Below are 26,032 nucleotides of genomic sequence, written 5' to 3'. Positions count from 1 at the left end.
GCAGGGGTGTGGTTGCTTTATTAGAGACCACAAAGCATGGTCTAAGAGCTGGGAGAGGTTCCACAGCATCCTTGCTGCAGGCGCCCTCCAGCAGTTTCCCGCCGGTGGCCCCAGAAACTGTCTAGACGCTGGCCCTGTAAGACATGCTCCTCCAGGGGTGGCCAGCTCCTCCGGCAGACAGATCTGCCAGAAAGTGCTTACAAGGGGGAGGACATCGACTCCCTAATCTAATTTCTACCCATCTGTCCTCATTCTGCCCTTCATAACCCCACAGGGTAATCCTTCTTCCCGGACAGTTTTGCAAATATTTGGATTCCGCCGACTTGTGCTCCACACATTGATCTTCCAGACTGAAGGCTCCCCATGCATCAGTTACCCTCCCAGGGCCTGCTGGTCGCTGTCCTTAGACCCACAAGCAAGGGCACCGTGTTCTTGACGTGTCCGACTAGCGACGCACACAGGAGCGCCCCCTGTCTCTGCAATACTTGTTTCAGTTTTAATCCAAATGGGATGGGAAACATAGGTCCACAGCCTTCTCCCACTGGAAGAAAGCTGGGGAAGGACCTCTCCCCTGTGTCTTTCCCATACAGTCACCAATAATGCAGGTAGGGCACATGACTTTACCCGAGAGTCTCTCCACGTTCAGCAGCCCCGGGACATGACCCTCACCTTGGGAAGGTCAGGACAGGGCTCACAAGGTCACCCTGGAAGCATCAGAGCCAAGACTTAAGACTCAAACTGGTTCTATCACATTCCAGATTCCAGGTCACCACCCCCACCCATTGAGGGAGAGGGGCTGAGCTCCCCCTCACCCTTACCTGCACCCTCTGCACTAGTTTTACCCTCTTTGCTTTGCTGGTTTGGTGTTGGGCTACTGGCCCTCAGGCCTGGCCCTCGGAGCCCCTGCAGAGAAAGCGAGGACGCCCCTGAAGGGAAGGGAGGCTCTTGGGCCCATCACTGATCACTTAGGAACAGCTTTGTTTTTTTGTTTTTGTTTTTTTTGCTTTTTAGGGCTGCGCCTACAGCATATGGAAATTCCTAGGCTAGGGGTCAAATCAGAGCTACAGTTACTGGCCTACTCTACAGCCACAGTATCTGAGCTGCATCTTCACAGCAACACCAGATCCTCGACCCACTGAGTGAGACCAGGGATTGAAACAGCATCCTCATGGATACTGGTGGAATTGGTTTCCACTTCACCACAACGTGAACTCCCAGGAACGGCTTAATTTTTCAACTCTGACTCTGGCTCATGGGCATCAGGAAAGTGGTCTCAGGGGCCCTGGGAGGATGCCTGCAGCCTGGAGAATCTATAACCAGGCCCGGAGATGATGCACCGGGACTCCTACATGCAGGGAAATCCTGACTGCTTCATCAGGAACTGTCCCCCTTTCCCTAGAGAGCACCCCTCAGCAGGCTTCCTGGCCAGGCCAGCCACCTTCCTGGGCCAGTTACTTATCCCTCCAGGGTAGAAGGGTTTGGGGCCATCTTCTGAGGGCACATAGGTCCTCAAACCTGTGGGTTAGTATAAACGTGTGTCACCAGGGGTGTAGAGAATGGTGAACACTTAGCCAACAGTTGGCACGGGGACAAACAGAAGGACTGCAGCAAAACCCAGGTTAGTACCTGCCCACCTCCCCCTGGGAAAATGGCAGGGGGCTTGGTTTGGAATGTTCTTATCCAAATCAGATTTGCTTAGAAGCAAAGGATCAAGTGTTCTGGGAGCCCACAAGTTTTGGCCACACTTTTAGTGGAGCTGTACCAGGGCCTGGGGCTTCAGGAACCTTGGCGATTTGGGGGGTGGGGGTGGGGGGGATGGGGGTTGCTGGAATGGGTGGTGTAAGATCTGGCTCCCAGAAGGGGCGCTCTGGTCCATTAGCAGGTGGCGAGGCGACGGGGTAACTGGGCACTTAATTGGAAGCTGTGTTGGACCCAGCAGAGGCCTGGCCAGGGCAGGGGATGGCCTGGGGCAGGGAGGGGGAGGAGAGGGAGGGCAGAGGAGAGGGAGGGGGGAGGGCCGAGGGAAGGTGAGGAGGTGGGAGGTGACAGGAGCGGGAGGGGGCGGAGGGAGGGGAGGAGTGAAGGAAGGTGAAGAAAGGGGAGGGAAAAGGGGAGGGACGGAGAGGAGGACGACTCTCCTCCAGGCTCGGGGGAGGTGGAGGGAGGGGAGAGGGAGGGAGAGAGGAGGCGGGAAGGGGAGGCGGGCAGCGGAGGAGGGGCCTACGCGCCGCCCCGCGCCCTCCCTCACGCGCCGGCCTCCGAGCCCTCGCGCGCCGCAGCATCCCCGCGCCGCCCGGCCGCGCCGCCCCTCGGAGCCGGCCGCCTCCGCCGCCGCCACCACCACCGCCGCCGCCGCCATTCCTGCGCCCGCGCTCGCTGGGCCGGGCACCGCTGGGGCCGCGCGGCCAGGACCCGCCGAGCCAGGTAAGAGCCAGGGGGTGGGGGTGGAGGAGGGAGGGCTCGAGCCGGGCAGGTGCGCGGGGGTGGCGAGACGGCCCCAGAGCCCGCCAGGAGCCCCCCCCCCCCCCCCGCCCGGGAGCCCTTAGACTCCTCCGCGGACCCCCGGACCCTCCCGGAGTCCCCTTCCTGGACCCCAAGACCCCTCCCCTCCTCCGCTCGCTCCCTGCCCCGGCGCGCGCAGGTGGCTCAGCGGCGCCGGGGGCTCGGGGCGCGCGGCAGACGGTGGCCGGGGCCGGGGGCGGCGTGTTCAGCCCGGCCCACGGCTCCTGTCTGCCAGGCCCCCGCCCCACTTGGGCCATTCGGGCCTGACTGGGCCCCGTGGCTTCTATTTCTGTCGCGGAGGCCGAGGCCCCGGGCACTGGACCCGGAGCCGTGCACTCAGACAGGTGGGGCAGGTCGGGACCCTGGCAGTGAGTGCTGCAGGCCTCGGCTTCCTTTAGGGTTTTGGCTGCGTGGTTCTAGAACAGCCAAGGAGAATCAGCAGCTTTAGCTCCGGCTGCACCTGTTGCAGCCGCCTGGTGAGCTTCAAGAGGCTGAATCCACTGGGGTTTTGCCAGTGCAAACATGGAAAGGAGAGTTGGGTTCTGGTGCTCGTCTTCGTTTATTTAATTTAGTATTGGGTGGCTGGCTGAGGGGGAGTCTTTGGATGGGCAGTTAGCGGAAAATGAGGCCTGTTGTCTCGAGGGCAGGGCCCTGCTTTCTGGAGCGTTTGCCATGCAAAGTTTTTCTGCTTTTGATTTAAAAAACCTTCCCTTATGTTAAGCACATCCGGGACCTAGGGACTGTGGCCAAGTGGCTGGCCCCCTCTTCTGAGTCAACTCAAATCCACTTGACGCCACCACCGAGTGGAAGTTTCCTTTCCAAGGGGGGTAAAGGGACATCGGTGGCCTGTCACCTCAGATCTGCCCCAGGCCTGGGGCCTGCCTTCTGGCTGCCTGGGCGCCGTTATTTGGGAGTGTTTACTGTGTCCCAGAAACAGGCTGCCTCAGCCAGCACTGGGGCCAGGATTCTGGTCGAGATAATGCCCCAATTGTCACTTGAACCGTTGGTGTCTGTGCACATAGTCTGCAAGAATAAAGAGGAATAAAGCAGGCCTGCTCTGAGTACTCCAGGCACAGGGTCCCACCAGGGACAAAACCTACAGGAATGAGAGGATGGTGAGGACACAGTGGGGCATTTCAGTGGACTAGGATTGTCCCCTCCACCCCCCCAAGAGGCCAGATCTTCAGATTGAAAAGTATGTATATTTGCAGGTAAACCAAATAAATAGAAACTAATTGCTAGCACTGAGAGGCAGCTCTGCCCAGGGCCACTCTTGCAGCGTATTATAGGACCACTAACTGGCATGGCAGTGGGACCGACTCCCTGCGATTGCTGGGAAATGCACCTTGGCAGAGACCCCTCCATCGGGGACCGGGGTCCTCTGACAGCTTTCCCCAGGGTCCTGGCAGGTGATGCATCTATCCCGACTGAGAAGTGGGGTGCAAGGTCATGCCACACAGCTGTCCTGTGGGTCTGGGGGCCAGGGAGGTGATCTTAATGACATCATTCACTTGTGCTTCGTTCCCTGTGGGTTAGCCAAGGCGGATTTCATCTCAAGCATCTTCCCCACACCAGACAGGGATGTCTAGGCCAGTGCTTGGGCGTGCACGCTAATGGCTGGCTCTGAGGGAGGGGGGAGGACCCTCCGCTGGTGCCGGCACACAGCAGAATCAATATTGCCTTGCACAGATCAATGGTTTTCTCAGCGGTCCTCTCTGCTTCTAGAGGGAGCCTGCCTCTCCCACACCGAGCAGGGCCAGGCCCTCGCCTCCCCCTCTTCCTTCTGGGTTCTGTTTCTAATGGTGGAGAAGGGATGGGTGCGGCCAGGAGGGTGGCCAGGATCTTTCTCCTGACCCGCTTGACCTGTGTGGGGAGCCTGGAGCTAGAACTCCTGGGTTGGTGGTTGGGACTTACGTTTCTCCCCACACACACCAGACATCCCATTGTGCCAGGGTTAGGTCTCTGCTGCTGTGCAAGTGCATTGGCTTCCTGATGGTTCCATAGTTAACTGCGACCCTTCCCTCATGCTAAGGATTTGTTTGGTGATGATGTGCAGGTAGTGGAGCCCTGGGCTCCCAGTCCCCCACGCCCAGGTTCTTCTGGGACTGACGGCAGGGACCAGCCAGCCATCCAGGCATGCAGGGTGGCCATGGGGTGAAGCTGGCTGTGTAAAAATGTACAGATGAATTTGCTGGAAGAAAAACTGCTGTCCACCCTGGCCTTGGCAGGTGTGGCTTCCCCAGCTCCACCTGTGCCACTTGGGCCCGTGGCCATGTGGGGATGTCTCAGGGTGTCACCCAAGAGCGGGCCAGTCAGGCAGGCTCCTCTGCCCTGGAGATTCAGCTCGACTCACAGCTACTGCAGCCTGCTTGCTGTCCAGAAGTGATGTGGGGAAGTGGAGATTTATTAGGAGGAAATATCTGCTAATTGAGTCAGGTGGAAGCAGCGTGAGTGGGCCTCGCCCAGAGCTGGGGTGGCACTTTTCCGCACACCAATTAAAGTGATCTTTGGGATAAGCAAATTGGATCATCCCAATTCCTTGAAGTGGCTCACTTTCTAGCTGCCTGACCCTTCCTGAACGCACGGATGTTTGCCTGGTGGTGCCCTACCTGTGCCAGGCATTCCAGCACCCAAGTGCTGTTCCCCATCAGCTGCCCTCGGTGTACCCTTGTGATCCTCCAGTGGGGTACAGTCCCTGGTTTGGTGTAAAAGTTTCAGGTGCTGTCCACGACAGTGGAGACTATGCCCCCTCCCTCGGTTGCTTGTACATAGCATCCCAGGATTGAAGGCTTTGAACAAAATATGGTCAACCAGCATTTGAGCCAAGAATTTCTCCTTTCAAAAATTATGGTATTTATGAGACAGTTGGACATTTGTTGAGTGAATGATTATTTTGAGGAACAATTATATTTCTTAATAACAGTGTTATGGTTATGTGTGAAAGCAGTCTAGCTTTTAGGGGTAGATGCTGGAGTATTTGCAGAGGAAATGATACAGCGTTTGAGATTTGTTTCCTATTAGCCCTGGTGGGAGGTGGCTGGGGATATAGAGGGGGCAGGATTGTCCCTGGATGGATGGTTGTTGGCTCTGGGTGAGGGTACCTGAGGGTTTGTTATTCTCTTCTGTCCACTTGTAATTCTGAAATTCTTTATCATAAAAAGTTAATAATTTAAGAATCCCATTTCCCCCAAAAAACATGTCCACAGGATCCTTCGCTTCATGAAATGGCTGAGGTGTACTTTAAAAGAAGCGCTGGCAAGTTAAATGAAAACGCTGCTCCTTAGTGTGGACTGTATAGAGTGATTCCGTTTATGCAGGTGTAGGTGGCAAAGTGAAGAAGCATCTGGAAGGACCCACACACGGCTGATTGAACCGATGATGTTGGAGTGCCTGCTGTGGATGAGTGAGGCAGGCACTGCTCCAGGCTCTAGGGATACAGCGCTGAGCAGGAGTGACTGTGCAGCTAGCAATAGGGTGGGAGGGAAAGATGTGTGTGTGTGTGAGAGAGAGAGTGCGTGTGTTTGTGTGTTGAGGGAGGGTCGAGAAGGGGGAGGGGAGAGAGGAGAAAGAGGAACCCATACTCTTAGCCCCACGTCCTTTTGTGTGGTTGCTTTCTTTTACAGTGAAATTATTTTTGTAATGATAGAATTCATTTAATTTAATATAATTTTGCTTTTTAGGGCCATACTTGTGGCATATGGAGGCTCCCAGGCTAGGGATTGCATCGGAGCTATAGCTGCTAGCCTACACCACAGCTCACAACACCACCAGCTCCTTAACCCACTGAACAAGGCCAGGGATCAAACCCACATCCTTGTGGATGCTAGTTGGATTTGTTTTCACTGTGCCACAACAGGAACTCCTGTGATGATAGAATTAATTTTAAAGAAGGTGTCTCCACTAAGGAATAGAATATCCTATTTTAGATATTAAATTTATAGCTAAATTCAAATGTATTTTAAATGGATGTGATTTGTAGGAATTCATGTTCCTACGTGACTTAAGAATGGATGATGTGGCTTAAATGAGGCCCTTAATGAATCAACAGTCACTGATGCTGTGAGCATGTGCTCTGTGGGCCATGAAAAAGAGCCATCAGTGCCCTGACCTCGGCAGTAGGGGGGCCAAGACCCAAACCCTGAAAATTAAACAGAAACATCATCCCTTAAGGGGGCAGTAAGCCAAGGCACCGGTCTGGGCTGGGGCCTTGGGATGGAGAAAGCCCTCCGCTCAGACCCTTGTTTAAGTGGAGAAGCACATTCCCTTCCATGGGGCTTGGCCCACAAACAAAAGTGAAGACGGTCCAGGGCCTTGGTGGGTGGATTTCCACTGCCGCTTGAATGGCCTGCTGCTGTGGGGCTGTTCCTCCCATTTTTAGTAGTTGCTGTTTTTTTCATTGAGTGGAGGATATATTAAGTAACTTTAATCGAAACCAACACAAAAGCATAAAAAACGCTCAGTCCACAAAATCAAAAAGTATAAGTTGCCTGGAAGGCTAGGGTTGTTTTTTCTTTTCCTGTCTTCCTGTCCTATTGCAAGAAATTTGAGTCGCTTAAGCACCAGAATACAATCCGCTTTGATCTAGCATTTGGGTGTTGTTTGGTCCTGACATGTGTTTTGATGTTGTTTGCAAAGACCCAGTGTTCCCGGGGGGCCTGCCCTGAATGAGGGCCTCAGCTGGACCCTACTTTGTTCTCCTCATGTGTTTGGGAGTTTTGTTTGCTGTTTACTCGTGTTTCCTGTGGCTGTGGAAGGGCACAGCTGGGCCAGCGGCAAGGTGGACCTGCTCTGGGCCAGGAATCTGCTCCGAGCCTGGCTGTGAGCCGCCTGCCATCAGAAAGGGCGTAAGCGCAGGGCCAATTTTCCATTCAGAGATAAGCTGCATTGTCCAGGCATTTGGGTAACAGAGGAGGTCTGGGTCCTTTGTAGGCGAGGTCCCAGCATCCGTGTTTCTTGAGGTAAAGGAATTAGATGCCTTCAAGGCCTCTTCCAACTTGCGGATTTGTCAACTTCATGGACACGCACCACTTCCCCCAGCAGGTGTTTATTGAACTTCAATTACAGCAAAAAACCAAGACACAGAAGGCCCTGCCAACTTGGTGCTTACCATCAAGTAGAGGGTGATGGAGGTCTAAGGAGAGGAAATACATCAGAATGTGTCCCGGGGAGATTCTGTGGTGGCTCAGGAGTAATGAACTGGACTAGTATCTGTGAGGATGTGGAATCAATCCCTGGCTTCACTCAGTGCGTTAAGGATCCAGCGTTGCTGCAAGCTTCAGTGTAGGTAGCAGATGCGGCTTGGATCTGGCCTTGCTGTGGCTATGGCTATGGCCGTGGCCAGCAGCTGAGGCTCTGGCTCGACCTTTAGCCTGGAAACTTCCGTATGCTCCAGGCGCAGCCCTAAAAAAAAGAAAGAAAAAAAAAAGAATATGTCCCATATTGGGGCCATAGTGCTATGGAGAAAGCGTGGGTGCTCGGGAGCTCCCAGGGTGCTCCCAGGTGCTCAAGTGAGTCAACAGTTGGGGGGTGTTTGAGATTTGAAATCAGGTGGCTGGTGGATGAAGTGAGGAATGATGGGGAGGCAGGGGCCGGGGGACATCCGGGCACACTTCAGCAGAGGTCAGAGGGCGGGTGTGGCCAGAGCAGAGGGGCGGCCCCCTGCCGGTTTTGGATGCTGGGTGTGTGGTGGAGGTGGAGCCGGGTGCATGGCTGGAGCAGTAGAGGAGTCCAAGGGGACCCCGAGATTCTTGGCTTAGGCCATCTGAGGGATGGAGTGGGCATCCACCTGAGGTGGGCTGTCTGTGGGCAGAGCAGTTGTGGGCAGTTCGGGAGGCTGGCGAGCTCTCCAGAGAGTACCAATGAGCTTCATTGCTGTGCAGGTGCAGGTGGTAAGGGGCTCATCAGGCAAGTGAGGCTGGAGTTTGGGGTGTGGCCTGGGCCCAGGCAGTCCATCTGGCTCTTTCTGGCACCCAGGTGATACTTTTAAAGCTGTGCATCAGCAGGAGGTGGCAGGGGAGTGGAACAGATGGAGGAGAGAGGTCCAAGGCAAAGGAACCAAGGAGTGCCATCGGGCAGGAGGAAGCTGGGGTGTCTGGGGCATCCTGGGTCACGGGCAGAACAGGCAGGAGGAGGAAGGGCTGCCCAGCTGAGGGCTCCAGTGATGTAAGAACTGAGAATTGACCTTGGAGAATGGACCTCAGCAGCATGGAGGGTGTCAGTGTCCTGATGAGAAGTATGGGGTAGTGGGGGGCCAAGAGACCACAAGAGTCGGCAACTTTTTTTTGCTGTGAAGGGAAGCTGAGAAATAGGGGAGCTGATGGGGTTATGCTGCAGGTTTCTGTGCTGAAGGGAAGGACAGAGGAGGGTGAGAGGAAGGACCAGGGGTGGGAGCCCTTGCTCATGTCCTCCATGGATCAAGAGCAGCAGGGGGAGTTCCCGTCGTGGCGCAGTGGTTAACGAATCCGACTAGGAACCATGAGGTTGCGGGTTGGATCCCTGCCCTTGCTCAGTGGGTTAACGATCCGGCGTTGCCTTGAGCTGTGGTGTAGGTTGCAGACGCGGCTCGGATCCTGCGTTGCTGTGGCTCTGGCGTAGGCCGGTGGCTACAGCTCCGATTCAACCCCTAGCCTGGGAACCTCCATATGCCGCGGGAGCAGCCCAAGAAATAGCAACAACAACAACAACAAAAGACAAAAAGACAAAAAAAAAAAAAGAGCAGCAGGGGCAGATGGGCGGAGGCTGGTTTTCAGTGGCCTATAGCATACGTGCCCCTCTGCTTGGCCCTGCAGGCAGGAGAGGAGCTGGGTGAGGGAGAGTGGTTATAGGAGCTTGCCACGACAGCAGAGCCCCCTGAGCATGGTGATAGGGGCCCAGGGTCCATAGAATGCTCATGGGTGGTTTGCTCAGGAGGCCTGGGGAGCTGAGTTTGCACGGATCCTGGGCGGGCAGGGGTTGCCCTCGTGGCTGGGGACAGCTGTGTGGGGCACGGGAAGGGCGAAGGGGCCCAGGTCCCCATGCCTGGTGGGCCTGGCCAGAACTGAACATAGGCTGAAAATAGGGCCATGTCCTCGCAGCCGTAATGTGAGCATCTCCGTCCTCACGCTCGCCTGGCACTTCCTCCACACAGGCCCATGTGTTGTCTGTAGCACCGTCTTGACTCCCCTTCCACTGGACGCCATGTGAATGAGAGAGCGAGTCCATCCCTATGCCAACAGCATCGCAGCCCCAAATTTAGCACAGGCGCAGGTTTTCACCTCCACCTTAAGCGCCCTGAATCAGAAGCTCTGGGTTTTAAAAGGCTGCCCAAGGCTAGGCTAAGCACGGCCTGCCCTAGGTGTCGGGGGGTGCGCTTTGGGGGGCAGTCAGGAGGGCAGAGGCAGGGCTGTGGGTCTCACCCTGGATGCACAGTAGACTGCAGGGTGTCTGTAGAAACAATGTTTCCTTAACCAAGTTATTGAGGTATAATTTACATGCAATAAAAGGTACAGTTTTAAGCCCTCTGTTCAGTGAGTTTTGGCAAGTGTAGACAGTTATGCAGCTGCCACCATAATCATGATGGAGGCCAGGAGTGGATGCCCTCTGGCCTGCAGGTCAGGCATGGCACACCCCTTCACACACCCAGCATCCCTGGCCGCCGTGGGGCTGTTTGAACAGAGTTGAGCATTTGCAGCTGAGATTGTTTGGCCTGCGAGCCCTCCCCCAGTTCCCTGTTGGCCTCCACCCAGACAATCACTGACCTGCCTAGATTCGATTATTCTAAGATGAGATTTGTTTCTTCAAGAGTTTCAGAATGGAAGCATGTATTGTAGACTGTCTAGCATCTTTCCCTTGACAGGTTTTTGAGATGCTTCTTTTTTGGGGGGGCCGAATTTGAGGCATTTGGAAGTTCCCAGACTAGGGGTTGAATCAGAGCTCCAGCTGCCAGCCTACACCACAGCCATGGGGTCTGAGCCGAGTCTGCAGCTTATACCACAGCTCACGGCAACGCCAGATCCTGATCCTTAACCCACTGAGCGAGGCCAGGGATCGAACCTGTGTCCTCATGGATACTAGTTGGGTTCTTAACCCACTGAGCCACAACGGGAACTCCACGTTTTTGAGATTCTTAGGTATATGTATCAGTACTTCGTGTCTTAGCTGCTGAGTCCTCGTTCATTGTGTGGGTGTACCATGCTTTATTGATTCATTCACCTGTCAGCGGCTGTTTGGATTGCTTCCTATTCAGGTTATTGTGAATAAAAGGGCTGTGAGCTACAACTCAACACAAAAGGAAAAACAACCAGTTAAAACAAGAGCCAACATATCTCCAGTGAAGACAGATGACAAATAAGCACATAAAAAGATGCTTAGCGTCATCAGTCACTAGGGAAGTGCAAATCAAAACTGCAGTGAGATAGCACTTCCCCCTCCAAATGGCTTTTATCAAAAAAAAAAAAAAAAAAAAGGAAAATAATAGTGTTGGTGAGCATATGGAAAAATTGTAAATTTCATAAAAGTGCTTGGAAAATGTAAAATGGTGTAGCAACTTGGGAAAACGATTTCGAGATTCCTCCAGAAGTTAAACATAGAACTATCCTGTAACCCAGCCGTTCTACTCCTGGGTAAATGACCAAAAGAGTTGAAAACAGATATTTAAACAAAAACTTGTACACAGCTGTTCATAGCAGCGCTGTTCACAATTTGGGAAACAACACGAGTGCCTGTCAGTGGATGCATGAGTAAATGAATGTGGTCCATTCAGACAATGGAATATTACTTAGCCATAAAAGAAGGCAGTACTGTGAGTTCCCTTCATGGCTCAGTGGTTAACGAACCTGACTAGGATCCCTGAGGATGTGGGTTCGCTCAGTGGTTAAGGATCCAGCTTTGCTGTGATCTGTGGTGTCGGTCACAGATGAGGCTTGCATCTGGTGGTGCTGTGGCTGTGGTGTGGGCCAGCAACTGTAGCTCCGATTCGACCCCTAGCAGGAACTTCCGTGTGTCCCAGGTGTGGCCCCTGAAAAGCCGAGGGGGAAAAAAAAAAGGCAGTACTGATGTTACAACACGGTTGACCCTTGAAAACATTATGCTAAGAGAAAATGGACATCAAAGTGCACATATTGTATGATTCCATTTATAGGAAATGTCCAGAACAGGCAAATCTACAGAGACAGAGAGCAGGTGAGTTGTGGCCAGGGCTTGAGGGAAGGGAGAATGGAAATGACCGCTTAATATATGTAGGATTTCCTTTGGAGGTGATGAAAATATCCTGGAACTAGAGGGTGGTATTGGTTGCATAGCATTATGAACACATTCATTGTCCCTGAATTGTACCTTTTAAAATGGTTAACACGGTAAATTTTGTTATGTGTGTTTTACCACCTGTGAGAAAAGGATACGAAATGCTATACTTATTTGTAGGCAAGTCTGTGTGCGGACCTGTGTTTTCATTTCTCTTGGGCAGCTACTTAACCGGCGGAGTGGTGGGTTTGCCTGGTAGGTGTATCTGTATGAGAAACTGGCGAACTGTTTTCCAAAGCGGTTGTGTCATTTTACATCGGTGCTGCTGATGTGGGCGCACGGTTATTTCACATCCTTGCCAGCACTTGCCGTCGTCAGTCTTTTTAATTTTAGCTGTTCTAGTGGGTGTCTTCATGCTGGATTATAGATGTTCTAGTTGAGTATCTTTTCCTGTACTTATTAGCTATTTGTATATATTCTTTTAACTTTTTGTTCAAAGCTGCCAGCTTTTTAATTGGGCTGTTTGTCTTTTTGAGTTCTGAGAGTTCTTTACGTCTTCTGGATTCAAGTTCTTTGTGAGATATTACAAGTATTTTCTTCCGGTCTGGGGCTTATTAATATATCTCTCGAAGGGCACATACTTTTAGTGTTAAGTCCGATTTTCTCCTGTTTTTTCTTCTGAAGACATTATGGTTTTGCATTTGTGTTTAGATCTCTTATCCAGTTTGAGTTGCCTTTCCACTGGAAGGAGCTAACTATTTAATGTGGATACCCAGTTGTTCCAGCAACATTTGTTAAAGAAACTGTCCTTTCTCCATTGAATTATTGGCATCATGTTTGCAAAGTAATTGCAAATATCTGTGTGGCTTTGTTGCAGGACTCAGTTCTGGTCTGTTATGGCCTATTCACCACTGGCCCTAAAACCATGCTGCCTTCATGTCTGTTGCTTTACAGTGATTCTTGAAGCCAGGTGGTGAGCCTTCCAAGTGTACTTTGCTTTCAAAATTAGGTTGTCTAGTTTAGATCCTTTGCGTTTCCAGGTAAATTGAAAATCAGTTTGCCAGTTTCTGCGAAAAAGCCCGCTTGGATTTTGACTGGGACTGCATTAACTCCTTAGACCAGCTTGGGGAATATTGACATTTTAACAGCAGTGAGCCTCTCGGCTAGTGATCTGTCTCCTAGTGATCTGTCTCCCGGTTTGTACTCACCTTCCTTCATGTCTCTTAGCGGTGATTTGTAGCAGTCAGTGTAAGTCTTATATGAGTTTTATCAAATTTATTTATAGGTATTTTGTGGTTTTGGATGTTATAAATTAATTTTTAATTTTTTTATTTTCCAGTTGTTTACTGCTGCATTGTATAGAAACAACTGATTTTTTTATGTTGTTGAATTATCCTGTGGCTGTTCTAAATTATTTGTTCGAGTAGCTTTTTTGTAGTCCTTTAAGATTTTTGCTCAAAGATAATCCTGACCATTATAAATAGGGGCCATTTTACCTCTGTCTGTCTTTCTTTTTTTTTTTTTTTCAAGGGCCGCACCTGCAGCATATGGAGGTTCCCAGGCTAGGGGTCTAATCAGAGCTGTAGCCATCGGCTTATGCCACAGACATAGCAACACTGGATCTAAGCTGCGTCTGCGACCTACACCATAGCTCACGGCAATGCTGGATCCTTAACCCACTGAGCAAGGCCAGGGATCGAACCTGTGTCCTTATGGTGTGCTAGTTGGGTTTGTTAACCACTGAGCCATGAAGGGAGCTACTCCCTACCTCTGTCTTTCTAATTAAAATGCTTTTTGTTTCTTTTTCTTTTATTATACTGTCTATTCCATGTAGTGTTTAACAGAAGTGGTGCCAGTGGACATTCTTACCTGTTTGCAGTTTTAAGAAGAAGAACTTAATGTCTTTCATTAAATATGATGTTTGGTGAAGATCAAAGATGCCTTTTTGTTGAGGTTGAGGAAGTTTTCTAGTTTGCATTTATCCTGAGTGGATATTGAACTGTGTCATGTTTTTTTCTGTATCTGTTGAGAAAAATCATATGATTTCCCCCACTTTCTGGATATAGATGGTGAATTTTTGAATTGGTTAATTGGTTAATTTTTGAATATTAAACAACCTTGCATTCTGGGCACAAACCCCAGTCAGTCATGCTGTATTATCCTTTTTATGTATTGCTGGATTCATTTTGCTACAATTTTGTTAAGGATATTTATAATGAGATTCATGAGGAATATTCTTTTACTGTAATGTCTCGATCTGGTTTCTGTATCAGGGCAATGTTGGCCCCACTCAGTGAATCGGGAAGTATTCCTTCTTCATTTATTATTTTAAGAGTTTATTATTTTAACTCTTATTTTAAGAGTTTGTCTAGAATTGTCATTGTTTCTTTCTTAAACATTTGATAGAATTTGTTAGTGAAGCTATCCTGAATTTTCCTTATGGGGAGGCTTTTAGTTAGGAAGTCAGTTTTTTGACATAGTGCTACTAAGACTGCTTCTTCTTGAGTCCGTCAGTCCTGGTGATTTGTGTGTTTCAAGGAATCTACCCATTTCACCAAAGTTGTCAAAGTTGTTGGCATAAAGTTGTTTATAATCTTCCTTTGTTATTTATCCCTTTAATATCCCTGGATTTGCACACTCTTCCGTCTTTCATTTCTGAGCCTGGCGTTCATCAAAAAAATGAAGCAGAACAACCCCACACCCGCCCAGTTACATCAGAATCTCTGAAGATGGGAGGGAGGGTGTGGATCTGTGGTTGTAACAGTTGCTCAGGTAATTCTTGTGCAGCCAGAGTTGAGAATGTTTGCTGTAGAGGAAGGAGGGATTAGTCTTTTCTTACTGGCCGTCCGGGAGGTTCTTCCAGAAAGGGGAGAAGGTACATGTGAGGGAGCAGAGGAGGATGTGGGGTCTGGATTCTGAACACAGGGTCTGTCTGGAGAACACCAGGCCAGAGGCCTGGGTGGGGACTTTGGGTTTGCTGGGGGCCCTTCTGGGGCCTGCAGGTGTGAAGGACATTTAGTGAGCGAGAAACCAGAGGACAGCTCCTGACTAGGCAACCAGGCCTGGTGTGCCTGACCCCATGGCTTAGACTTCCTTCTCTGCAGGGTTGTTGTTTGTTTGTTTTAATATTTTTATGGACTTTAGTGCATTTTTTTCTGATGTATGTGCTCATTTTTATGCTGATTGTTAAAGCAGTCTTTTGGCCACAACTGGCATGAGGAAGTTCCGGAGCCAGGCAGTGCCATGCCACAGCGGTGACAATGCTGGATCCTTAGCCCACTAGGCCATCGGGGAACTCCTGTTTGCTTTTAAGTGAGCTTTACTGAGATATGATATATGTTCCGCAAAATTCACCCATGCTAATGTCCTATTCTGTGAGTTTGGGAACATGGTCATGCAGCCCCCACCAAATCAAGATCTGGAAAATTTCCGTAACTCCACAGATTTTCTTGTGTCCCTCTGTAGTTGTCCTTCCCAACCCCACCCACCCCCAGCACCCCTGGATATATTTTCTATCCTCATAGACTTCTAGAATGTTATAATGTTATATAAGTAGAATCCTGCAGTGTGCAGCCTTGTAGTCCTGCCTTTTTTTTTTTTTTTTTTTTTTGTCTTTTTAGGGCTGCACCCTCAGCATATGGAAATTCCCAGGCTAGGGGTTGAATTGGAGATGCAATTGAATTGGGCAGTGCTGGACCCAAGCTGCATCTGCAGCTTATACCACAGCTCACGGCTACACCGGATCCTTAACCCACTGAGGGAGGCCAGGAATCGAACCTGCGACCTCATGGATGCTAGTCGGGTTTACTTGTGCTGAGCCACGACGGGAACTCCTAGTCCAGCTTCTTTCATTCTGCTACATGTGCAGGTGTTTGAGCAGCCACTGATGTGGTCAGATCCATGGTTAGGGGTGACTCTGGCACATCTGATTTATGAGTTGGAAAAGCAGGGATGGAGATAGGGAGGCTGTTAGGAGAAAAAGTGACATAGCTTTGCAGCAACCTGGATGGAACTAGAGACTCTCATACTGAGTGAAGTAAGTCAGAAAGAGAAAGACAAATACCATATGATATCACTTGTATCTGGAATCTAATATATGGCACAGATGAGCCTTTCCACAGAGAAGAAAATCATGAACTTGGAGAACAGACTTGTGGTTGCCAAGGGGGAGGGGGAGGGAGTGGGTGGATGGGGAGCTTAGGGTTAATAGGTGCAGACTATTGCCTTTGGAATGGATTAGCAATGATATCCTGCTGTGCAGCACTGGGAACTGTATCTAGTCACTTATGATGGAGCATGGTAATGTGAGAAAAAAGAATGTGTACATGTATGTGTAACTGGATCACCATGCTATACAGTAGAAAATTGAGAGAACACTGTGAACCAGCTATAATGGAAAAAATAAAAATCATTATACTAAAAAAAGTGACATAGCAGCACTTGTGGTAACCTCATTGTAAAGGACTGGCCAGAGACCTTCCCTGTCTGTTTCATGGAATCCTGACCACAGCCCTATCAGACTGTAATAGTTCTCTCTCTTACAGGTGAGGATATTGATAACAGAGAGAATAAGAAATTTATTCACAGAGTCTCCTAGCCAAGAAGTGTTGGGGTGAAGATGTGAGCCTGGGTGCCGTGACTTGAAGCCTGCAGGAAGGTGCCTTTACCATCCACAGCCTTTAACGCACACACCGAGGGGTGGCCGTTGGTCGAGGTGTATTAAAATTTTTTTAAATGGGAGTTCCCGTGGTGGTTCAGTGATAACAAACCCAACTAGTATCCATGAGGACGCAGGTTTGATCCCTCGCCTCAGTGGGTTAAGGATCCGGCATTGCCGTGAGCTGTGGTGTAGGCCGCAGATGCGGCTCAGATCTGGTGTGGCTGTGGCTGTGGCATAGGCTGGCAGCTGCAGCTCCAGTTCGACCCCTAGCCTGGGAACTTCCATATGTCATGGGTGTGGCCCTAAAAAGACCAAAAATATATATTTTTTAAAACGTGTATTCCTCAGCCATTGCAGTTCAGCGTCTAGAAATTTACCCTAAAGAATCGTGGATGTAGGAGTTCCCATCGTGGCGCAGTGGTTAACGAATCCGACTAGGAACCATGAGGTTGCGGATTCAGTCCCTGCCCTTGCTCAGTGGGTTAAACGATCCGGCGTTGCCGTGAGCTGTGGTGTAGGTTGCAGACGCGGCTCGGATCCCGAGTTGCTGTGGCTCTGGCGTAGGCCGGTGGCTACAGCTCCGATTCAACCCCTAGCCTGGGAACCTCCATATGCCGCGGGAGCGGCCCAAGAAATAGCAACAACAACAACAACAACAATAACAACAACAACAAAAAAAGACAAAAAAAAAAAAAAAGAATCGTGGGTGTAAAGAGGCATTTATTAGAAAGGGTGTATGGTGTTGATAAACGGAAAACCCAGTGGCTGCACCCCACTGACAGATGGTCAGAGATGAGGAGATAGTTAGGCTAGCTAATCTTTAAAAATAATAGTGTAAAATATGTCTAATTTGATGGCTAAGAGCCAGTCAGAAAAGCTGTACCTATACTTTGCCTGGAAAGGACTAGGCAGTGTCCAGAATGGTGGTCACGTGGTTAGCAGATGACTTGGCTTCTGTTTTCTTGCTGATGCTTGTCTACAGGTCTCCAATTGCTGCAATACTCGTTATGGAAATCATAAAAAATACAAAGAAAAATGGAAAAACACAGTTTTAGATCATCTCTCTCTCTCTCTCTCTCTCTCTCTCTCTCTCACACACACACACACACACACACACACACACACACACACACACACACACACACACTCTGTATGCCTTGAGAGTCTGACACACTTTTCTTAGACTTGTTATACATGCCTTGTTTAAAAAGCAGTTGGGGGAGTTCCTGTCGTGGCACAGTGGTTAACGAATCCGACTAGGAACCATGAGGTTGCGGGTTCGGTCCCTGCCCTTGCTCAGTGGGTTAACGATCCGGCGTTGCCGTGAGCTGTGGAGTAGGTTGCAGACGCGGCTCGGATCCCGCGTTGCTGTGGCTCTGGCGTAGGCCGGTGGTTACAGCTCCGATTCGACCCCTAGCCTGGGAACCTCCATATGCTACAGGAGCGGCCCAAGGAATAGCAAAAGACAAAAAAAATAAAAAATAAAAAATAAAATAAAAAGCAGGTGGGAGTTCTGTTTGTTGTACATGTATTTATTTATTTATTTTTTGTCTTTTTTAGGGCCACACCCATGGCATATGGAGGTTCGCAGGCTATGGGTCGATTTGGAGCTACAGCTGCCAGCCTACACCACAGCCACAGCATCGCTGGGTCTGAGCCTTGTCTGTGACCTATATCACAGCTCATGGCAATGCCGGATCCTTAACCCACTGAGTGAGGCCAGGGGTCGAACCCCCAACCTCATGGTTCACAGTCGGATACATTTCCGCTGCACCACGATGGGAACTCCTGTTGTGCTTTTAGATGGAAAACATACTGTGGGAAATAGACCAGCCATGCTGGCCTCCCCTAGATGGGGTGAGAGAAGCTGCCTGAGTTCAGGCGGCCTGGCCACCATGAGCCCCACACTAGGGGTGGGCCCACACTTCTCCTATGTGCCCGCTCCAGCGAGAGCCTGTTATGACGGATGGCTGAGGGTTGGCCAGGAGGCCTTGTATGTGGTGTGCATGGCCTCAGCAAGGCCTGACCTGATTGTGAGTGGGGTCAGCAGCGCTGGTTCCAGGGAGGGCTGTGGATTTATAAAATGAGGTGACAGGCGAAATATCCCTTCTTGGCAGTCTTTGAACTGGGATGCACACAGAATTCAGTGTCAAATTTAAAACCAAGCTTCAGAGAGGTCTCAGTGCTTGTCTGATGTTGCTAAAGACATTTTATTAGAATATTAAAATTTCATGGCAGTCAAGGAGCCTGTCTGCTTTCAGACTCCAAGGGTGACTCATAGTAAGACGTGCATTTTATACTCTGAGGCTGCAAACGTGTATATGTGTGTGTGCGTACACACACGTGCACACACGGACACACACTAAAATCTTAAAGCACTCATCTCCTAACTACATATAATGCATTTTATGAAAAACTGTCTTTGCACCCACCCCAAGGTTGAAAAAAACCCTTTTTGTCATCTGGCCTTATGTTGTAATTTCTTGGACATTTTAACATTTTGGCATTAAATATGTGCAGGAGTGGAGTTCCCGTCGTGGCTCAGTGGTTAACAAATCTGACTAGGAACCATGAGGTTGCGGGTTTGATCCCTGGCCTCGCTCAGTGAGTTAAAGATCTGGTGTTCCTGTGAGCTGTGGTGTAGGTCAAAGACTTGGCTCCAATCCCGAGTTTCTGTGGCTCTGGCGTAGGCCGGCGGCTGTGGCTCCAATTAGACCTCTAGTTTGGGAACCTCCATATGCTGCCCAGTGGGATAAGGATCCGGTGTTGCTGCACGCAGTGGTGTAGGTCACAGATACAACTCAGATCTGGTGTTGCTGTGGCTCTGGTGTAGGCTAGCAGCTGCAGTTTTGATTCAACCCCTAGCCTGGGTGCTTCTGTATGCTATACCTATGGCCCTAAAAAGAAAAACAAAAAAAAAAACCCTCACAAATATGTGCAGGCTAAGTATTGTCATTTTATTTTCCACGTGGGCAACTTTGGCTCTGGCTTCTGCATCCTTTCTGAGTCTGGGGCTAAGGACAGGTTGGAGCCTGGAGCAGAGGGGCTGTACTGTGGGCAACCCCCCTCTCCCAACAGCTGCCTTGGGACTGCATGCTCAGTGGCCACACATGGGGGCCAGGAACCTGGGTCAGAGCAGAGCCCCTGAGCTGTGGAAGTGGCAAGTCTTTGAAACCTGAGGGAGTGGCTTGGGTTTCAAATGTGGGCTCCCTCGGGCCTCCCTGGAAGCAGCCCCCCCCCCCCCCCCCCGTTATGTTTATGTCCCCTCCCACTTGATGGACAAGACCACCAAGGGAGCAGGGCTTAGTTTTCCCTGCAAATCCCAGAGGGTTTTAGACTAGACGCCCTGTGCTGAGGGCCTGGAGAGCGGGCCCTCGGGAGAGGCAGGTCCTGGCTGGTCTGCAGCGATGGCTCTGTGGTCCCCTGAGCCAGTGGGTGCGGGCTTTTCCGTCCTGGGAAGAGAGCACCACTTAACAGTGCGCAGAAGGTACAGGTATCTGCTTCCAAAACAAGTGAGACAGGACACACCAGCCCCTCACCCTCTTCTTTGGGAAGGAGGCAGTTCCTGCGCTCACCAGCCCTCTCCTGATGTCTGCTGAGATGTCCAGATGTGTGCTGAGACATCTTGTGCCCGGGCTAGTTTCAAGCCTTTCCCAGCATTTATCTTGCAGTCCCTAAAGACAGAAAGGCACTTCTCCTAAACACAGCCCCTTTCGTTAACCACATCGGGTGTCAGCCTCCCAGACCGCTCCCCAGGGGCTCAGGGAGCAGTGGCCAGATTTTTGCTACTCAGAGTCATGTTCATAAACTTGGCAGTGGCCATGAGCTGCAGGGGCTGAGAACGGCTGGGTGTTTCCTGGAAGAGCTAGAGCAGGGGGGTGTGTGTACAAGCCTGGCCTGTGCTTCTCTTTACACCTTGACAGAGTGATGCCCATCAGCTCAGAGCTGAATGGGTGAAGGGGGATGGGTCTCGTGGCAGGAAATGTGCTCTCAGAGCTGTGGTATCACTGTTGTCGTCTGCCTGGCATGTGGCCCTGAACCGGCCTTCCTGTCATGGGGCACCTTCTCTCCAAGAGAGCAGCCCTAAATAGCAGCAGCTGAGGGACAGTAGCATACACCCTCTAAATGCTGGGGTCTTGGGAGCTCGGGGGGGACAAGTCTCACCTGGGAGAGGCCACTTGGCTGCTGGCCAGCCTCTTCCCTTGGCCACCCACTGCTGTCTGCCTGTCAGTGGGTTCCCTCACCCATCCAGTGTGGCCTCTTCCTTTTCCATTTTGTCTTTTTTTTTTTTTTTTTTTGCCATTTCTTGGGATGCTCCTGCCACATATGGAGGTTCCCAGGTTAGAGGTCAAATCGGAGCTGTAGCTGCTGCCCTACACCAGAGCCATAGCAACGCGGGATCCAAGCCGCATCTGCAACCTACACCACAGCTCACGGCAACACCAGATCCTTAACCCACTGAGCAAGGCCAGGGATTGAACCCGCAACCTCATGGTTCCTAGTCGGATTCGTTAATCATTGAGCCATGATGGAAAGTCCTTCCTTTTCCATTTTGAAATGCAGGGGACGGTCTCCCACAAAACAGCAGCAGCAACAGCAGAACCATCGGGCCTGCCTCTGCTTCTCTATTTCCATCTTCCCATTTGCCTTGCTTTTGGTGAGATATTTGCAGACTTTACAGTGATGCACTTGTGACCTGGCTTTGCTGACAAGTGGAGTCCAACCGTGTGGCACCCAGGGCCTTCCAGGCACTCCTCCCCTAGGGTACCACATCCCCACCAATCGCCCAGAGGTGCACTCTGGCTTTTGGCCGCGCACACATGTTGACTCCGCAGTGCACTGTAGATGTCCCTGAGTTCCAGGGAGTGGCCTCAGGCCCTGCTGCACGCCTGGGGCCTCTTCCCTCTCTAGCCTTCTGTCAGGGACGTGCACCACAGTTCCTGTGCCTGCTGTGCTGTCGGCTTGGTTTCTGGCTTGGGCCATTACGAATGTGGCTGGTGAACATTCTTGTCCCTTTTTCCTCCATTCAAGACAGTGGGAAGCCTCAATGGCTTATTGCTGCGTTTCCCAGGGCAGACAGCTTGCCTCCATCTGTAACGGGGCTCCTGCACCTCGCTCATTGGCACTCCTGTCCTCAACCTGCTCCAGGCCTCTCCCTCACAAGGAGCTGCCCTCTGGGAAGGGCCCTAGGCCTCCTTCCCCATCCCTGCTGCCGTCTAGCCCCTTGGGGTCTCTCCAGCTGCATCCTGCTCCCTCCTGTCCTCTGCCCCTCTCCACCTGGCAGGCCCAGCAAGGCTGGGTGGAAACCTCCCTAGTCATTATATGCTTCGTTGCTCTGCTGTTCTGTCCCGCTGCATCGTGCCTCGTCACTCAGCTGTGCTACTGGTTACTCCTTCAACGAGCAGGTGATGTGCTCAACAGGTCCCGGGCACCGTGTGTGCAGTGGGGGATACAGACGTGGAAGGGGAGCGGACAGAATGTGGCATTTCCAGCTGGATGACAGTGCACGGGGCGTTGACGGGGAATGCTGGACTTCAGGGAGGGAACCTCGCGGTGGGTGTTGACCAACAAGGACAGACTTGAGTCTTGGAGTCAGGGATGCTGAATAGGAATTCAGGAGCAGCAGGGAAACAGCCAAAGCCAAGTGGGGAGAAAAGCTAAGGCAGTTTGAGTAAAAGGTGAGACTGTAAATCCATTGGCACTGGTGTGCGCTGTCTGCCTTCCCTGTGGGTGGCCTCGTGACTGGTTGGATCTTGGAAGCCTGAGATGCCAGGTAAGGGGCTGATGGCTCTGTGGCCATCATGCTGTCAGGAAGCCGAGCTACCCGGAGCCCACCTGGCACTGGGACTGCAGTGGGCAGTCCTGGTCTCTGCACTTTCCTTGCCAGGGCCCCGATGTGTGAGGGAGTGGCTTCCAGTGATTGCAGACCTTGGCCGTAGGGAGGACTGTAGCGGGGCTTCAGATGGAGCAGAAGCACGTGTCCGTGCTGGGGCCCACTAGGACTCCCGGCCCACAGAGCCGTCAGCATGGGGCAGTGTCTCAGACTGCCAAGTCCATGGTGGTTTGTTACACTGCATTGGTGGCTGGAACAGAGCGGTGGCTCCTCAGGGAGGGGGCAGGGCCTTGGGGAGGGTAGGGGTGGCCCTGGATACAGCTGCTGGGTGGGAGGGGGAATGTGAACCATAACAGGTGCAATAATGGTAATTACTTCAGTTTTGTCTATACTTTTTGATGGTCTGTGTAGCAGGGAGGCGTCTGCCTTCCCAGGAAACCCGCTTATACCTTGTAGATTCCCAGTGTGCACGCACATTGCCCAGGGCCGCCATAGCAAATTGGGTGGCTTAGATGACAGAAATTTACCCTCCCCAGATTCTGGAGGCCAAAATCAAGGTGTTGCCAGGGCCAGGCTCCTCTGAAGGCTCTGGGGCAGGACCCTTCCTGCCTCCTCCAGCTTCTATTGGTTCCAGGTGTCCCTTAGCTTGTGGCCACCTAACTCCAGCCTCTGCCTCTGTCTTCACATGGCCTTTGTCCCTGTGTCTTTCTTCCTTGTGACTCTTGTGAGGACCTTTGTCAAGGGCTCAAGGGCCCACTCAGGGGACCCAGGATGATCTTAACTCTGTGATTTTTTGGGGGGGGGGCATACCCATGGCATATGGAAGTTCCCAGGTCTAGGGGTTGAATCGGAGCTACAGCTGCCAACCTAACAGCAACATGGGATCCGAGCCGCGTCTATGACCTACGCCATAGCTCACGGCAACACTGGATCCTTAACCCACTGAGCAAGGTCAGGGATTGAACCTGCATCCTCATGGATGCTAGTCGGATTTGTTTCCACTGCGCCCCAACGGGAACTCCTTAACTCCATGATCTCAATCACATCTGCAAAGACCCTTTGCCCAAACTGTCACATCAATAGGCTCTGGGTGGACGTTTTTTGCAACCTGCTGTCACAGCCCAGAAGGCAGTAGAAGCACTGTGTGGGGCTGGGAGGAGACGGGTCGCCCTGGTGGGGCGGGGCCTGAGGCTGGTGGCCGGGTGCGCAGGGTTTGGGGCTGGCATTCACCTTCTCCAGGATATAGTTCAAGAGAGGCTTTATCAGCAGGAAAATGGAAACTGTGGCTGCTCTCTGCATTCGTGGGAAGTTATATAGCAAGGAGAGTGTGGTGGAAACTTGCTGCTTTGTAAAATAATTTTGCATTGACTCAGAGGGGAAACAGGAAAGGGCCTTCTATCTTTCTATGTGAGTTTTTATCTCTGCCGGTGGGACCTTTTCTTTTAAGTAGCGTTTCTACAGAAATACCCGTTGAATCTTTAGTGTGAACAGGAAGTCAGATATGCTGACTAACTTTTCCTTTATTTTAATAGCATTTTTATTGTTTTGAAAGTGAAGAAGCAAAGGGTGAAAGCTGCCTCCTTGTGCCCAGCATACAGGCCATTGCCCGCTGTGTTTCTCATGTCTTCTGTGTGTACACACATACACATGCATAGCACATGTTATATAGATGGTGGTTTTCCCCAAAACATGGTCTTACCCTGGAGGGATTTGCAACTTGCTTTTTTCCCAGACACGCGTGATCTGTGTTGTGCGGTGAAGCTGTACGGGTGTCTGTGAGGGCTTTGTGCCTTTTGTCCCTCACCCTGTGGCAGAAGTGTCTGCCACATCCTTGACCATTTTTGTTGATGTACTTCAGTGAGACTTTGTTTTTTTTTGGGTTTTTTTTTTTTGTTTTTTTTTTTTGCTTTTTAGGGCTGCACCTGCAGCATATAGAGGTTCCCAGGCTATGGGTCGAATCAGAGCTACAGCTGCCAGCCACAGCCACAGCCACATCAGACCCAAGCTGCATCTGCGACCTACACCACAGCTCATTGGCAACACCAGATCCTTAACCCACTGAGCAGTTAAGGAAGCCAGGGATCAAACCCAGAACCTCATGGTTCCGAGTCAGATTCGTTTCCGCTGCGCCATGATGGGAACTCTTCGTCTGTAAGCTTTTTAATAGATGCAAGTGAACTCAGACTGGAGACCCCAGGACCATCCCCTGCTTCTGTGGCTTGTCTGGGGGCGTGGGGGTGTCCTGAGGGGTCAGAGCCTTTCATGTCCATTGCTCTGGAGCAGGCTTCGGTCAGCGTTGGCTGTGCCTGCCTGGCCACCTGCCTGCAGGATGTACAGCCGCTCCTGTGAATGGTGGGGCCCCCAGAAAGGAAGTGGTGATGTCTGTAGTCAGCTGTGCGTGTGCACATGTGCCTGTGTGTGCGTGTGCATCCCTGAACAGTAGTGCACAGGAGAGCTGGAGGATCGCATTCCAAGAGGCTTTCATGGATTGAGGAGTCTCCGTCCACTCTGCTTAAAGAACTAGTTTTCCATATATCATCTTAACTGTATTTTTAGTCAAATGATAAAACTCCCCCCACACACACACACACCCGCCACGCCTTTAGCTTGTGTAGAATGATAGTGCACAAGTAAAAATTCACCCCAACGTCATCAGTACTGCAGCATGTTTCCCCGGGAGGCAGTTGCATGCTCCATCCGGACCCTGGGTGCTGTATCCTTGATGGCGTGTACATGGGCCTCTTCACTGAACCCTTCGTGGGGCACTGTGTGCTCATGGGGTCCTTTTCTTCACAGTGAGGTTCTGCTCTGGAGTGGGGATGGCCCAGGCTGGGTGACATCTCGGAAGCTGTGTCCCTGATTGCATCAGTAAGGGTTCTCCAGAGAAACAGAACCAATGCAGGGGCGGGGGGGGGGGGAGGGTGTAGGTAGAGAGAGGGAGAAAGGAAGACAAGTTTATTTTAAGGATTTGTGTCACATGACGGGGGAGGCTGGCAAGTCCGAAATCTACAGGGCAGGATGGAGACTCAGGCCACTTGGAGACAGAATCCCTCTTTTTAAGGGGAGATCAGTGGTTTTTTTTTTTTCTACTAAGACCTTTAGCTGATTGGATGAGGCCCACCTGTCTTATGGAGGGTAATTTGCTTTACTCAGAGTCTCCTGATTTAAACAGCAATGCCGGAGTTCCCTTCGTGGCTCAGTGGTTAATGAATTCGACTAGGAACCATGAGGTTGTGGGTTCGCTCCCTGGCCTTGCTCAGTGGGTTAAAGTGGGTTAAGGATCCGGCGTTGCCGTGAGCTGTGGTGTAGGTTGCAGGCATGGATTGGATCCCACGTTGCTGTGGCCCTGGTGTAGGCCAGCAGCTACAGCTCCGATTGGACCCCTAGCCTGGGAACCTCCATGTGCTGCAGAAGTGGCCCAAGAAATGGCAGAAAGACAAAAAGAAAAAAAAAAGAAAGGAAATAAACAGCAATGCCATTTAAAAAATACCTCCACAGTAAATCAACTATAATGGAAAACATAAAAATCTTAAAAAAATAAGTGTGATTCGCATCTCATGCTCCAAAAAAAAAGATACCTCCACAGACGCTTCCAGGATAGTTTAGTTTGACCAATATCTGGGCATCGTGGCCCAGTTGAATTGACTGGTGAAACTAACTGTCCTGATCCACACCCCCAAGTGCCTTAACCCTGTGGTGGCTTGTAGGTGAGCTGCATGAGCTTGCTCGGGGTGTTTGAGGATGAGTGGTGACCTGCTCCCTGAGCAGACTCGGCTTGCAGCCCATCCCCAGAGGCCACAGCCCGGATCCAGCAGGGA

General features: G+C 51.1%; 1 protein-coding gene across 12 annotated transcripts in view; it reads left to right on the top strand.

Moving 5' to 3' along the window:
• The first annotated feature begins 2,268 nt into the window (after positions 1-2,268).
• SEMA4D (semaphorin 4D) overlaps positions 2,269-26,032 on the top strand; it is a 121,401-nt gene continuing 97,637 nt past the window's right edge. For 10 of the 12 annotated variants that reach the window (XM_084994485.1, XM_084994497.1, XM_021073817.2 and 7 more), the window contains exon 1: positions 2,269-2,424. The gene's annotated coding sequence lies outside the window, so the exon portion shown is untranslated. Of the gene's footprint in view, positions 2,425-3,540; positions 3,698-26,032 lie in introns of those variants that run through there. The other 2 variants (XM_021073815.2, XM_084994484.1) reach the window with 2 other exon arrangements.

Source organism: Sus scrofa, chromosome 14 (genome assembly GCF_054392235.1).
Source record: "Sus scrofa isolate SSC_HxYL_T2T_F1_AM1 chromosome 14, Sscrofa_HxYL_maternal_Yorkshire_Landrace_v2.0, whole genome shotgun sequence".
Taxonomy (NCBI): Eukaryota; Metazoa; Chordata; class Mammalia; order Artiodactyla; family Suidae; genus Sus; species Sus scrofa.
Note: the sequence above shows the minus strand (reverse complement) of the source record. Positions and strands in the feature narration are given on the sequence as shown.